The sequence below is a fragment of the Alexandromys fortis genome, unplaced genomic scaffold, assembly GCF_014885135.2.
Source record: "Alexandromys fortis isolate MF-2015 unplaced genomic scaffold, M_Fortis_MF-2015_v1.1 scaffold_194, whole genome shotgun sequence".
In the NCBI taxonomy this organism is placed as follows: domain Eukaryota; kingdom Metazoa; phylum Chordata; class Mammalia; order Rodentia; family Cricetidae; genus Alexandromys; species Alexandromys fortis.
In genome coordinates this window covers 2022474-2039352 of record NW_026068075.1, presented here as the reverse complement: position 1 = coordinate 2039352, position 16879 = coordinate 2022474, and the positions used below count along the sequence as shown (strand labels likewise).

Here is a 16879-nt window from a genome sequence, read left to right as displayed (position 1 = left end):
CATAACAAAGATCTATGACAATGATGTGTTTCGTTCATAGCTACTGGTTGGTTATTTTCTAGATTCAATGAAGGTAGGGAGAAACAAATGCTATATACTGTAAGGGGACCGGAAAAAAGCTTGAACTGGAACTCAATAATTAAGGTCCTCACTCCAGATCTGCCATTATCTGGCTCAGAATTTTGGCAAGCCCACTCCTAATCTGGGAAGATGGTTGTCTAGGTCCCCTTTCCAAGTTCTCTATTCGCTCTAATATTCTAGGACTCTGTGATAAACTCGGCTTAGTCAGGAGCATTCTCATTAACTGTATAGCCTAAGTCTCATAAACAAAAACACTAGGCAGAAAAAAAAAAAAAAAAACAACTCGTGAATTTCTTTCAAAGACTCGCAATTGGGTAGACAAGTTAGTCCTTCCTTAGTTGCCTACTCTTCCTATCAGATCCCTAGGCATCTCACTAGCTCTCCAGATATCTGTGTATGGCCATACCGGAGAATTTCTATGATAGGTGATAGATGAGTTAGTGGCTGCCTAACTTGGGCATATTAAGCCAATCTAAGGAACACTGTCGATGACTTAGTTTTTTAAATCTCTGCGCTTATATCTGTTGTGAGGCACAAACTAAAACAAGTGACTAAGATGGACACATCAGCTCTGTGTGGGTGGTAAATTCCATCATTTCCACTTTTAATGATAACAAAGAGTCAGCACCTATTCCAGGATGCCTGTGCATCATGTCTGAGTCAGAACACAAGCAGTGCGATAAACAAGTGATCCAGAAAGATATTTCAGCATTACCCATTATCCTTTGACATTTTAGACCTGACTACCCTATCCACTTGCTCTTCCATACCGTGGCTACCATAAGTCTAGATTCAGTCTCTACGGATCTATCCCTGGAATGAGGGTGTGTAAAAAGACAATTGGAGGACTGGTTGACATCTTTTAGAGACTATTGGAGTCACTCAACCTTCCCCTGATGCTGAGATCCTTCTGGGGACAGGGACTCACCAGAGAGCCCAGCAGTGATGGAGCCAAGTTCAGGACCTATCTTACTAGTATGTCACTCGCGCTGTGTCTACTAGAGTCTGCTTAGAGGCAGCAAGCAAGTAAACATCTTCTCTCAGACACAATTACAGCAGACTTCAAAACAACTAAAGAGCAAAGACTGCAAGGGACTAGAAAAACAACTACAAAAGACACGAGGGATGTTTCGCTCTTCTTTTCTAATAGCTGTTAATTTTGGGAAAAACACCTTTTCATGCTTCTTGCTAACTTACGTTGGCTACTTACCAATCACTGATTCTTTTATTCCTTTCATTTGAGGAACAATGCCAAATACCTGGGCCCTTTATTGCTCAAGCACCAATCACGTTTTGGAAACAAAACGGATCTAATGAGAAAAATTGCTGCATGGCCCCTTTCCAATACGATTTTTTTTCCTCTGCTGCTGGTAAAGCAGTCAGGTCCCAGCTGCAGATGCCTGCTCCCAGCTGTTTAGAGTCTGCATTCCTAGCGGACCACCCTCCTTTCTCCTCCCCCCACTCCCACTCCCCCACACCAGAATTTCCTAAAATTCTTCCATTTTGGCATCATAAGAGTGCCCTCTAGTGATGAGCCAATTAAGAATGTGGGGACCAAGGAATTCTCAGGTTTTGGTCAGCAATGGGTTTGTTCTTAACCTGCTCTTGGCCACCTGAAAACATCGACATCACCTTTTTATCAGTTTAGTCTTTCCCAACGAGGGAAATGGATGCCCTGTAATAGAGAAAACAAAGCGAAATAAAATGGAGGACCACAAACTGTACAAAAGCTGGCGTTCCACCTCTTGGGAACTATTACCATTCGTGATGCAGGACCCTGTGTGAGTCATACAGTCAGTGTGCAGACGCAAGCTGACTCATCAGTTGAAACCTAGCAACTATTATTATACATGCCTTAGAGTCCCCTGTCGGCAAGCATCTGCAGGTGTATGATGGGACCTAATGGTATGCTTCCTCAATTTCTTCACATGTACATTTTTCAGTAGAAAGGAAAGAACCAAGAGTCCCTTAGAAATGACCCCGAGTATAACATACTTGCCATCTGTTGAAAGAAAGACCCGAAAAGAGTCACTTACAATAAGTAATATAATATAAAATCAACACTGTAAGTAAGCACTTGGGGTTATTGCCTACCATTTTATTTCTAGGTTGGTTTCGTGGGAGCCTAGGCAGTTTGGTTGCTCACCTTACTAGACCTGGATGGAGGTGGGTGGTCCTTGGACTTTCCACAGGGCATGGAACCCTGTTTGCTCTTTGGGCTGATGAGGGAGGGGGACTTGATTGGGGGAGGGGGAGGGAAAGGGGAGGCGGTGGCGAGGAAGAGACAGAAATCTTTAATAAATAAATAAATAAATAAAACAAACAAACAAAAACAACAACAACAACAAAAAGAGTTTGGTTCTGAACGGTCCACAGTCCCTGCTATCTTAGAACTGGTTCAAATCAGCAGAAAGGTTTCCACTGTGTCTTTTCCAGTCAACCATAGAAGGCACTACAACATTATTGTATCCCTGATATTTAATTTTGACACAGAGAAAAAGTGTGGCAAATGGCCAATGTGAAGTACAACTGCTTTATTAATATGCTAGCATGTTTCACCACAGGGACTGTAGAAAGGTCCCTAAGAAGGATTCATTTGGTGAGTGCTAACATAGGGACTGAGAGCAGTCCCAAGAAACGTTTAGTGAAGTCACTAACAGACCAAACACAAGGCACGCTGCATTTTAGATATGACACTCCTTTGCATCGGGGTCTTAGGTTTCTGATGAAGTCAAATCATGGTGGCAACAATATTTGATGGGAAACGTCACTGTAGCTGGCCCAAAATGAAGAGTTAATTGAGAGCTAGGGTTCAGTGAGCAAGGGTTCCGGCAACTGTGCTTGAACCACAGCTCCTCTGCTTTGGTTACTTCAAACTGTCACTTTCGTTTCTCCTCAACAAAACTGGGATCGTTTTGTGATCTGCAGCAATTCCCAACACAAGGCACAAATCAAATGATCCATAAAATATCTGTTCAATTTAATAATCCAACAGTCTTCATGAAAAGGAAGGAAGGGAGGGAGAAAGGAGGGAAGGAAGGAGGAAGGGAGAGAAGAAGGGAGGGAGGGAGGGAGGGAGGGAGGAAGGAAGGAAGGAAGGAAGGAAGGAAGGAAGGAAGGAAGGAAGGAAGGAAGGAAGGAAGGAAACTACATCATCTTGTTGAGATGTTTTCAAAGATGTGATATATGGGATCAAGTACAAGAAACATTTGGGTAAGGTCTTCATTATTCCTTCAAAGCAACTTTGACAAAGACTTTGATATGCCACTGCTCTTCTTGCCTCCATTTACCCAGCTAGTGTCTTCTGCAGAAGTTGGGAGCTGAGAGATCATGTCTTTATCCACAGTTAGAAAGGAGAGAGAATGATCTAGAAGTTGAGTGTGGCTATGAATCCTCAAAGCCTGGCCTCGGTGATGTACTTCCTCCATTGTGAAAAACAAACAAACAAAAAAAACCCACATTACTGGGATTGTTCTCTAAGTAAATACAAAACAAAACAAAACAAAAAACCTTTAAAGGTGCTATAAGATCCTCAAGCAGCACCACCAACCACAAGCCAAGTGTTTGAATGCATGAACCTATGAGTGGACATCTGTGATTTAAACACACCACACCTGCCAAATAGAAAGCACTGCTTCCATGTCTCCTATGTCCTTATGGATGCTCCCTCTGGGACCATAAGCCCCCCCAAAACTTTTTTTTCTGTAAGTTGCTTTTGATCATGTTGTTTATCACACTAACCAAATACATAAATAATAGAGCAGATATAGTGTTCCTAATCCGAGTTTCCCTGCACTATCTATGGAAACATTTCTTCTGAATGACTAAGTAATACTTTTGTGAACTGTAGGCAAAACGAGGACCAAAAATACTCAGAGCCATTGTCAGCCAAAATAGCAAGTACAGGGCACATTCGCAGAGTCTAGCAGAGAAATACATGTGTCCCAGAATTATTGAGACCTATCCCTGGCTGACAAACAATAACATTAGTACCATAATTTACATGCAACTAGTACTTACTCTATGACAGCCACTGTAGGCTTTACAAGAATTGTTTCACCCAGACAAAAAGTCTAAACTCTGTGCACATAAGAAAAGCACACATTGGGATGTGGAGAAGGCTCAGGGAAAAATGAACTTGTTCAGTCTGAGTTCGATCCCTAGGGCCTATCTGAGGAAGAAGAAAGCCAGCTCTCTCAAGGCTCTAACCTTGGCATGCACATGCTTATGTAATCATGTACATATATGTGTACACGAACACAAACAAACAAACAGGAAATGAGTAGATGCAATTAAAACTGGAATTCAAACAGAAAAGGAAAACACAGCTCAAGGGAACTAGCATAGTAAGTGGTAGAGTCTGCATTCAAATTCAGAATCACAGGACGCCTGTCCCCAAGCTCATTAGCCACTAAGTTGTTATAACTGAAAATGATTTTCCCTTCCCTGTAACGCTGTAAAGTAGACAGCATTCTCATTTCACAGGGAAGATAGGCGGTCCTCCGAATACAACTTACTCAAGGTCATATAACTAATAAGTGAAGCCACTCGGACAGAAATATTCAGTCTTGCAGCCTCAAATACTATGCCGTGCACATTAGAGGCTGGGCTTGTCTCGATGTGGCCCTGATACTGAAAGGGTCACTGTATATAATCATGCTAGGCATGGCACATTTCCACTGAGAGCTGGCGACAGCACACTCCAAAGTGCTTCCATGGATGTTTCTCTCCGTGCTTCTCAGGGGACTATTTTTCATTTTGAATTCCAGGATAGAGTGCAAACCACTTGAACACAAGGAGACTAGAGGAGAACTCGGTGTAAGTCTTCCCCAGAGCTGTGCTGTGCCTTAGACATAAATCAAGCGGCTGTGGGTGGGCCAGGTGCCTTCAGGGAAAGGGACTTGGCAGGCAGATCAGGTCTCACTCGAACAATGAGTAGAGCTGCCTTTTTTCTATTCTTCCTATATTTTTATCAATGCAAAAATAGGATTATACTGGAGAGACAGACTCCAGAGATCTAGGGCAAGGGTAACAACATGCAGCGGGAAGGAGCAAGAAGAAGAGTCTGTGCCTTATTCTAAAAAGGACCACGTGCTTACGGTGGTAAGAGAGTGAGTGGATGCCTTGGGGAATAATAGGTGTTGGTAGCAAATGGCAGAGCTCATCTGCTAGCATGGCAAACCAGGCCATGAACAACTTGATTGGGACTTTTTTTTTAAAAAAACATATTGAAACAGGAAGATATCCTTAAGAGACCATCAAACACAAACTCCTCATTACAGCCTCTGAGATAGAGAGAGAGAAGAATCTATAGAGGTTCACAGAGTTCAGCATGGACCCCAAACAAATCTCCTAGCCCTTATGACTTTTGGTTTAGGAGTTTAAAAGCACCACTATTTTCTCTTAAAAAGACAAGAGAAAAACTCCTGTAGTTCCTGCAAGAGGGAGGGATGAGAGCATAAGGGCCAGGGGAAGGTGGTCGCAGAGGTTGTGAAAGGAAGAGCAGGCTTTCTTTTCTAACAATAACTGTAAGATCTTCTTTCCTGAGTTCTTGCTCGGGTCAGGGAACTAAACCTTGAAGAGATGAAACACCTTGCCCATCGATGCACAGTGAACACACAGAGAAGGGAGTTCCCAGGCTGCTCTCATCCCAAAGACTGTGGGCTTTACACACAAGTGTGCAAGCAGCTCGGTTCTCTTTAGCAAGACTCATTTCTTCCTGGTATAAAAGAGGTGCCTCCATGGAGAATTATTGTATACGTACAAAAATTGCTATAATGAATTTATAAAAAATTGTATATGAAGCTGTTCCAATGGAGCCTTGGATAGTGTCTTGCTTGGCCTTTTGAGAAGGCTTTTGGCTGCCTATGTTCTCTGGACTCAAGGAAAACAGATGCCATCAGAACGGCCTGCCAAGTAAAGACCTTTGTAACCCTCCCCTCCTGGGAGCTGGTATGTCACCTCAAGTGGCTAAGGCCACCTCCCTGAGATGGAAGAAATATTGATCAAGGTATCCAAGCGGCCAGCTAACTGGGATGTGTGTGTGTGTCCTCATACTGCAAGGCAAGGGATCTAGATGCCATCTGAATCCAGAGATACTTCCTGAATGTATCCATACTTGCCGGTGCAAGGAGGCCCACCTCCATTCACTAGTGATGGCCCGGTAATAGATAGGAGTCTGACAAACACGAAGATTCGGAGCAGATTTCCAAAGAATGAAATTAGAATTGGGTGGTACTTATTTGAAGTTGGACTTGCCAACTTGCTAACTACAAGTGGCCCTTCATTCAACTTGCTCATTCTACCTCATCAAAGTGGGGAGGGCTCTGTGGTTCACAGTCAAGGCAGAAAGCGCCAGGGTGTTGGTTTTGTGCAAATCAAATCCTGGTTTTCCACTGACATATATTACAATTGATTTCTAGCTACCCAACTTCTGGCAGTTGCCCTAACCCCTCATCAGATGGGTAATGATCTGGAAACATACAAGAACCGCTCCTATAAGGGAGGCCCAATTTAAAGGGACCCTTCTCTAGAGAATCCCTTTGTGCCTGTAGCTTACATTTTTACTTGACTGTCTCTCCAAACTACAGACATATCTCCCTTTGATTCAAAACTTACACCCTACTCTTCTGATATGTGTAAGTTTAACAGTTTTATTTCCCAAGCAATTCATCTATTTGAAGTGTACAATTTGGTGGTTTTCAGTGTACTCATAAAAATGTACAGCCATTATCAAAAATATCTTACCATTTTCAAAAGAAATCCTTGACATTTTAGGTCTGCCATAGATGTAGTTCCTCCAAGTCTCTATGAATGTCTCTGGGACATTTCCTTCCTTCCTTCCTTCCTTCCTTCCTTCCTTCCTTCCTTCCTTCCTTCCTTCCTTCCCATAACCAATATGTTCCATGACCCCCATATCCAATTTTTTTTCTGTGAAGTAAAATTCATCTAAACAGTTCTATCCTCTATCACTAACCAAGGCCACAGAACTATTCTGAATGCATCCTGGGCTACAATTATTACTAGCACTATGATTATAAAGATGAACTGAAAAATACAATGGAAATATTCATTCATCCATGCACGGATGCATTCAACAAACCCCCTAGAGTGTCTCTTATGTACTAGGAACGTCTAGGTACATGGAATGCAAGACATAGACGTGACCCATGCCCTGTATGACATCACAGTGAAGCTAGGAGCATAGCAACCATGCATTATAAGTGGTAATTCCACCGGACATAACTACTGAAAATACCTATAAACCATGTGGTGTCCACCTGCCATTCACAACTCAGAACTGGGTTCCTGACGCCACAGACATTCATGAGAGGAAGCCGTCAAGGAGGAGACAGTAGTCAGGAATTCAGGTGGGATTCATACATGTTCTGCATTTTTAAATTGAGGCGAATCCGTACAATACATGAAAGATTTAAAGTGTGGAATTCAGTGGGATTTAGAATTGTCATATATTGTCAAACCATCACCTCTATCTAGCTCCAAAACATTTTCACCACCTCAGAGGAAACTGGTCCTCATTAAGCAGTTACTCCATCTCCCTCTCCCCTCCGTGTGTGACAACCACAAATATATTTTCTGTTTAAATGGATTTGCCTACTGAGATTATCCATATCAATGAAATCGTACGATGTGGCCTTTTAAAATCTGGCATATCTCACGACTTAGCATAATGGTTTTGATATTGGTCCATGTTGTAGCAAGAATAAAAATCCTGAACCTGTTGGTGGCCGAACAATATTCTTCTTAAAAAATTTTGCTTGTCAATTCTGCCACTTCTGAGTATTTGGGTTGTTTCTGTTTTGCACAGTCTCAGTTCATGCTGTTACGGAGGATTCTTATACAAGTTGTCGTATACATATGTGTTTCCATCTCTCTTGGATGGATACCTAAGGGTAGAACTGTGACTCACATGGTAAAAGTATGTTTAACTTTGTGAGAAACCGCCAAACCCTTGCACACAGCAGCTGCCCCGTCTTGCAATCTCGTCAGCAGCATAGGGGACTTGAGTTCCGCCCAGAGCTTTAGCTTTCTCTTTAACTCTCAGACAAGAGTTCCGTTAAATTGGAGAAACCCAATTAGCCCAAATGATTGGCTGTAATGCTGGGCATTTGGATCTGGGTTTTTTAATTAATGCTTAGGCCAGCAGGAGAAATGAAGCAAACAAGGACAGAATGGGAGTGGGGGCCCTCCCCTCCTCCACAGCCCAGGAGTGTCTCCTGCGCGTGCTTACAGATTAAAGGTTGGAGCTGGCAGGCCCACTGGATTCTTGTTGAATTGTCCTCCAACCCGTGCCCTTGGGATTCACAGCACCCAGCTCAGCACAGGGCCTAGATTGGAAGGCTCACAGGTGTCGTGAACCAAGGCCAGAGGGTCCATTGTGTTTTTATAAAAGAAATGTCATGGAATCAATACTGACTATGGCAAGGAAAGAGAGACCAGTGCTGCCTTCTCTGCTCCATGCAAAATTCAAAGTTTCAATAGGCCGTGCCGGCTATGAGATCCCATGGTGCTTGACACTGGCTGGGATGTGGATTTAGGAACTAAATAACAATGATGAATTTCTAGCTCTCAAGATGATGGCATGTGAGCATATCAGTGAAACTTGCCCTTATGGCCTGTCTCTCTCCTTCAGTGAGCAGACAGCTGGGTGGCTACTGAATCCGTGGCTCCTGCAGTCTTTATCACTCCATGGGTAGCTCAGCCTCATTCTGGGGTGCCGTTAAATCGTTGAAGCCATTCCACACTATTTTCAGGCACTGAAACTGTCCCTGTCAGGATGATGTACCTCTCACCATCTCAGGAAGGGCTGAGGCACAATCCCGAAGAACCTCCTCACCATGTTTAGAGGAAAGGAAAGAAAGCCTGGAGGGAGAATCTTGGTGATCCTGACCACTTTCAAAGTCCTTGACTCTTTGATTACCTGAGACTTTGATGAGTAGATCTGAAATTATATTAGCCCGGTCATTTTTTCCTGTGGATGCTTGTGCAGGCCAGAGGTCAATCCTCTGGGTGTCATTCCTCAGGAGCTATTCATTTTGACTATTTGAACCAAGGGGTTTTGTTTCTTTGTTTGTTTGCTTACTTGCTTATTTCTAAGACCTGGGACTTTCCTATTGGGTTTGGTTGGTGGGTTGCAGAGTCCCTGAAATGTCTGTCTTGTCTGTGTTCCAGTATGGGATATATGTCTATTTAAGACTATATTCTAGTCATATATTTCAGCTCAAACAACCTATATCTCATCAGATCAAAGAAATAAATGTATGTGACAATCCATAGATCTTTTAAGAAACCAAATATCAAGTACTTGCAAAATGTACTACCTTTTGCTAACAATTTTTGCCTTTTCAAATCAGTTTTTCACCTACCTAACCTCTGCTTTGAGATAACACTATCTTCATTTAAAAGGAAATAAAAATGTGTTTGAAATCTTCTGTTTTAAATCCTAACATAGGCAATATTAATAGTTATATCACATATAAGCAAAAACAATTTGGAGTACTTACTAATTTGAGGGAGGGGAATAAAGGAGTCCTGACACCGAAAAGCATGGGAACTGCTGATAATAAACTCCTTTCCCCTTGAATTGGCTACATAGCACGGACTGGACTCAAATCTGCAATCCTTCGGCTACGACTCCTGAATGCTGCTGATTATAGGTATGCACAATGATGCTCTGAGCTAGAAGATAACTCGGATGGGAGTTGTGTCCTCAAGCCTTGTTCTGAGTGGTTCTGATTGTGCTGAGTGGTGACTTAGAGGAACAGAAATAGTCCTCCGGCTTCCTGTTTGGAGGGGCCAAGCTAGAAAATGAGAAATAGGAACCCAATCCCTTCACTGTACAGACCATGGAACTTAGCGAAGACAACAGTCATGGGGCTTTAAGTCAAGAACAGCTGGGGTCACATCTGGATCTTCAATGAGCTTCTTTGTAACAGGCGCCTTCCAAATATTGAGCTCTCTGCCTGCACAGCACTGCGGTAAGAAACTCTGGGCCTTATGAAATCACAGCCAAGCTGCCTCCACACCATCCATACTTCTGCTCCATAAGCACATTTGGTCTGTGTGCTTGATATTTGTAGAACTGACCTAGACGTGCAGGCAAGACTGAACCCCGGCTCCTTCGCCATATTCATCTTGGAGTCAGGTCAGCCTTGATTTCCATAAGATAAAGAATTAAACCTGGCACTGACTTTTTTTTTTTAAGACATCTTGAGAAGCAGCAGGCAACCCACCAGAGAATGGATTTTTGAAAAGCTGGGAATCAATTAATTTAATCAGGTCCCTGTATGGTTCAAGCAAAGTTCACATGGCTGACAACTGGAAAGTTGTCTTGGCAGCTTGCCACATGGTGACTCCACGGAGCATGCCTTGTACCCATCATCCTCTCACCCGACACAAACATCCCTCCCTCGGAAAAGACTCTGCTGGGAAAGGCCGGGTGGAAAATGCCTTTCGCTAAGCCCTCTACCACTAGCGAGGCAGCAGCAGCAGGACAGAGAGGGACTGAAACGGTCCCCAGAAATTGCTCACTTGTGGCTCCGAATAGCAGCGGTGGGATGGCCGAAGGAACCATGCCAGTCAGGAAGCTAAGCGAGAATGACACATCAGAATCAGCAGGGAAGCAAACGAAACAGCACACCTACAGAGCTCTGCCCCATAGGAGAGCCACATTGGTTAAATAACAGTGGCCCACACTGTGTGTATGTGTGTGTGTGTGTGTGTGTGTGTGTGTGTGTGTGTGTGTGTGATGTCTAAATACATAAAGTCAGTCTTGGGAAACCAGGGAGCACTAAACTTCCTCACTTTGTTGTCAGAGAAACTAAGAGAGGGGAAAAGATTACCATTAGGGCATATTAAGCGTTCAAGAGAAACAGTTGGGATGTGAACCCACATCACCAGGATCCAAGAACAGTGCTCTTACTGCAGTATCGCATTGTGGCATGGCTGAGTGAAAGACCAGTGTATGCACATACATGCATATTGTGCAAGTGTGTGGTTAGAAGAAAGTAAGGGATATTTAGTAACAACCAAGCCATTTTTTAATTTGATGTATGCTTTTCCTTTTAATTCCTCCTCTTTTCTTGCAAATTGGTCATCAAAACCCAGGCTCTCAATTTACAGATGAGAAACTCAGGGACAAGAGTGGAAAGGGGAATTGCTCTGGGTCAGATTTTAAGATCCAGATCTCCAAGCTCTTTCTTGCTGGTGTTCCTCCCACTTCATTTTCACCCCTTAGTCATATCCTGAGAGAAATATATGGTTACCGATAGCATTTCATTAGTAATCCTCCTACTGAGGCAAGCATTGTTGGAAGCCAGCACACTTCCTGAATCTATGACAGCAGCCTGCCCTGGGAACTGTGCTGCTTGATCATTTCCAATGTGAGTTCAAATTTCAGGGTTTCCCTGGAAGTATCTGGGAAGCCAACACTGCTAATGCAGATAAATGATGGCAAAACTAAAAGGGATGTGTTGTCATGAAATAAATTATTTGCATAGGTGGGGCTTCTCTCTTAATTTAAAGTTACAATTTGTTTTCTGGCCTTTATGTATAATTAAATATAGATGTTCTTGGAGCTTAATGCCAGTTTAAATTTCAGCCCTTGGAAAGTAATTTGTTTGCATGTTCAATGAACAAAAACATTTCTTATCGGTTTCAAAGTCGGAGGTTCATGCATCATAAATCAAGGTTGCCTTTATCAACGCTAAAAAGGTCATGCAAAGTAAGATTCTAATTCTAGGGTAGCCATCCTCTAAAAGTGAAAAATTGAGCTTCTGGTGTTCCTAAGTACAAAGATGACTTATTTTCTTTAGGAAGCATGTATAGGAAAATATAATCAATCTTACTTTGTTGCCCAGCGTGTACACACAAGCCTGCTAAATGATGCCCATTATGTCCCTTTGGATCAAATATCCTTTCCCTTTCAATGACTCAGTTTCCTTATATTCCATATAAATGTACTTCTAAAGTTCTTTCTGTTCTGCCAGGATAATGTGTGAGCCAGTTGAATTCTCCTTCTGACATGGCATGAACCTCACTAATATAGAGGTGCTTGCATGCCTTTGCCTCTTTGATTGTTGTTGTTATTTTTGTTTGTTTTTCGATACAGGGGTTTCCTGTATAACAGTCTTGATGTCCTGAAATTTACTGAGGTGATCAGGCTGGCCTCGAACTCACAGAGCCCCTCCCTGCCTCTGCCTCCTGAGTGCTGGGATTAAAGGGGTGTGACATTACCACCTGTTGCCTCTTAAAGTCAGCAAAGCAGAGTTTGTGAAACTGCCTCACAGATGTGTCCCAATCAATGAATGCTCTCCATCTTACCACTATTTACATTTGAGCCATGCACATTTACAGAAATTCTTTTAGATATTTGTTGAAATGATGGTAACAGTTCCAAGAAGGATTAGGAGAATGGGCTCTGAAACAGTAGAAATCTTCAGCTTCTAAAGGTTCCATACTAGAAACAACAGCCATGACTGAGCGTTAAGAATGGAAACATCTAGAGAGTATCAGCATTGGATTTGGACTGGGGTGGTGTGATAGATGCCAGCTAATGCTAAGTGCTTTATGCTATTTTTTTCATTTAATCCTAACAATTAAACCTTAAAAATACAATTATCTCCATTTTGCAAATGGCACACAGAACAAGTAAGCCATTTGCCCAAAGTGAAAGCTGAGTAGAGATTTGCATTAGTTATTTGTTCCTAGATTTTAGTGTTAAAAAAAGTAACTGTCTAGAGATAGACAGCTCTAGTAAATAACCTACTCCCCTCCCTCCCAACCTCTCCATATCCCTCCTCATTTTAAAATGTGAGATAATGTGGCCAGAAATATTGAAAACTAGAGGGGGTCAAATCATATACACCTGAGAACCATCACAGGTCATTCTCCTATGGGAAAACACGACTTCTCTTTATATAGTCAGCTGAAGTAAAAATGCATCTCGGATGGTCTCACACTGATCTCAGGAACACTCAAATTACCAGCTTCAATCACCAAAGTCTGCCTCTTCACAAACAAAGGCAGCTTTAATTGAAGCCCAACATTTAGAAAAAAAATAGTATGTTTAAGGCTAGAGAGGTGGCTTTTATGGTTAAGAGCATTTGTTGCCTTTGAAGAAGACCTGGACTTGATTCCTAGAACCTCATAACCATCCCTAACAGCAGTTATAGGGGATCTGATACCCTCTTCTGAACCCCTCCTCACATGGCTACAAGAAGCACGCAAAACATTCAGAGACATAAATTAAAATAAATGCACCTACAAGTATAAGAATATGCATGCTAGCCCAAACAACCCAAACTAAATGGCCTTGGATACCAAACACTATTAGCTATATAATCTATGAATGAAAACAGTGAATGGTGACAGGAAGACCTGAAAAGATACAACAGCAGAGATCAGCACCCCCAAAAAGAACGTTGATGAGATGAGGGGTAAAGGGGAAGATGGTGGTTGGAAGTAGGTATAAGAAAATTCCCAGGGAAATATGATGATGGCAAAATCAAAATTAATAAAAGGCAATTTATTGTCTTATTGTTTCAAGTTGATAAACTGCTGTGGGACAACTGTCTTGTACCCTGTAAAGATTTATCACTTTTATTGGTGATAAATGCTGATTTATTGATTTATTTTATTTTATTGGTGAAAAATGCTGACTGGCTAGTAGCCACGCAGGAAGTATAGGTGGTATGACCAGAATAGAAGAATTCTGGGAAGAGGAAAGGCTCAGGCTGCAGCCGTAAACCAGATGCAGAGGAAGCAAGATGAGAATGCCTCACTGATAAAAAGTACCAAGCCATGTAGCTAATACATACAAGAATTATGGGTTAAGATGTAAGAGTTAGTTAATAAGAAGCCTGAGCTAATAGGCCAACCAGTTTATAATTAATGTAGACCTCTGTGTGTTTCTTTGGGACCAAGTGGCTGTGGGACCAGGTGAAATAGAAACCTCTGTCAAGAATAAACCAAATTATTTTCTCGATTTTTAAAACATACTTGAAAGATTTACACCAAAGCAAAAATAAAATTAAAATAATGAGATCTTGTCAATGTCCTAGTCAGTTGGCAGCTGAACAACTCATACTTCATTGTCAGTTGGTATCTCCTTCCTGGGAAGGAGGCTTGTATGGGAACAAAATGATCATTGTCACACTTAAGGGAGTGATATCAAGATAGAGAACAGAAGTTACCTAAATTATGCTACGATAACTCTAGTCAAGATATGTTACAGACTCTCTTAGGCAACAGTTCAGGGGTCAAGCAGGTCAAACCAGGTATCAAGAAGATTTAAAGACTCCAGTAGTTCCAAGAAAACAAGTTCATAAGATACCAAATGGCAAAATCTGGCTCGTGGCAAGGAATCAATGCAGTTCTTCATCCCCATGAGGTCAGTTAAACTGCAAATGTCTAAAGGGACAATAATCTGGAATCAGTGCTTGAAGACTTCCAAGCTACAATCATCAGAAGTAAAATAAGAAGCCTGATCTCAAGGCTCACTTGAAGGTGAGGACATCACTAAGAAAGAGCAAGTGGAATTGTGGTCCTTGCAGTTTCTTCTTCTTCCTGCTCCTCCTCTTCTTCACTGGGTAATATTCACCCCCCCAAAAAAGACTGGGTTTGCAGCACCATGAATATATTAAGAGTAATTGGACACTGTAGTACATAATCATATATGGTCACAGTGATGCCTTCTATAAAGCAAGAATTAGGCAAGAGTATTTGACTCCAAGATTGAACTATTCAATCTAACATTATAGTAGCACTGTAGCTACTAAGACTAAGTCTCATGAGATATATCATGAATATACTATCATGTTATTTTGGCGGGAGAAGATATAGAGTTTACATTAGTTGATTTTCAACTTTCTTTCTTAAGTTTTAACATCCCTTAACTCATTTCGTTCTTAACTGCTTACCTATGAATTGATCATTTGAACTCTTAAGTACAGGGTGCTGACTATATTCCTAATGATACTCTGGAAGTGTCAAGATGCCCATCAGGGAAAATACCTGAAAGTAAAAATGTCTCCAGGAGGATGATAACTCAAGATAGCAGCAGGATCCCTTACAAGTCACCCCCCCCCATCTGACACACAGCACACACACACACTGCTCAGCACTATACTAAGCACAAGGCAAGCACACTGTTTATCTGGATGAATGAGAGAATGAATAAATGAATACATACAATAAACAAACACATGTAAATGAATACATACAATAAACAAACACATGTAAAGTTAATAGGTTGGAGTATCTTAGACAAATAGAAAAGTCCTCTTTGCCCTTCTTAAAAAGATGGCCACTTATGAAAGACAAGAGGATGAATATAATGAATATATACACACTGATAGGGAAAGAAAGGTAGAAAAGATCTGAGTTCATGGTACCTGAACTCAGCCAATTTAATGATCTCTGCTTACAAATGGCAGTCATGAGGCCTGGAATAAAAGTTCTACTTCACAAGGTCAAATAATCTAGACAGTGTAGAGAACTAATCATAAACATCTTAGATTGAAAATACTTTAAGATCTGAAAATCAAAGTGGGCACACACTGAAAAGGGCTCTAATGTGTAATTCTACATCCAGAAAAGGACCTAAGAATGCTTTCTTGCTTGATAATAAATTAATTGCTATAATAAGTGTAATAAAAGCATCTGAAGTTGGATGTGTAGTAAGATCGCCAAGAAAACTGAGAAGTAACTTATACCGTCTGCAATAAAAATCACATCCCTAGGGGCTGGGGAGATGGCTTAGCAGTTAAGAACATTGACTGCTTGTCCGGTAGACTCTAGTTCTATTCCCAGTACCACATGGCAGCTCACAACTGTCTCCCACTCCAGTCCTAGGGGATCCAATGACCTCTTCTGGTCTTGGTGGGCACTACATACACGTGCACAGACTTAAAGGAAGGCCGAACATCCATTCACATAGAATGAAAATAGAATCTCACAAACACACACACACACACACACACACACACACACAAATTCCAAATCCACACAGCACTAGCAGGAATAACACTTTTTAGACATTACATAATAAAGGTGGTAACATATTGCAGCACTGAGCAAACACTGGTTTTTTTTCTATCACCCAGGATGGAAACATTCCCACAGTAAGAGACCTTTCCTCATGGCCACCTTCCCCCTCCATGCTGGGGTTTTATTTAGTATGAGATCACAAAGGTCTTGGACACGCTGCCACACATGCAGAAGTAAAGGCAGTGCAGACTGGATAGGATGGGTTTTTAATAGAAAGAAGAAGACAGCAATTTGGTTGAGTAGGGAAGAGGAAGTGTCAAATCTGGGAGGAAGTGGAGGTGAATATGAGAACACATTGTCTGAAGATCTCAAAGAACTAACCAAAAATAGTCCTTTCATAAGAAGTCATTCACCTTTACATCACCTGTATCTGCTGGAGAACACTTCTGGGGACCCTCAAGAAGAGTTCCGGACGGCACTCCCGAGCCCACCTTCAGGGGAGTGGGAAACAACGCGAAAGCAGGGCAACAGGTATAGCCACTGTGTGGTTGCAAACGTACGTTAAGCTCTGCTTGTGCCCTGTTTTTACCATATGGATTCCTCCCACTAGCTGTTAGCCCCTACTCCCTTTAAGCAGCATGCTAGAGAGATATGGTGTGGAACTGGGGCACAAATCTAGCCTTTTGCAAGCTGATTTCATCTGCTATAATATATGCCCCACCCCAAAAACCGGCCATAGGATCAACCAATTGTTTTTTTTGTTTTGTTTTTTTTTTTTTTTTTTTTTTTT

General features: G+C 41.8%; 1 protein-coding gene across 5 annotated transcripts in view; it reads right to left on the bottom strand.

Moving 5' to 3' along the window:
- Hs6st2 (heparan sulfate 6-O-sulfotransferase 2) overlaps positions 1 to 16879 on the bottom strand; it is a 279392-nt gene that overhangs the window by 76799 nt on the left and 185714 nt on the right. The window lies entirely within an intron of this gene.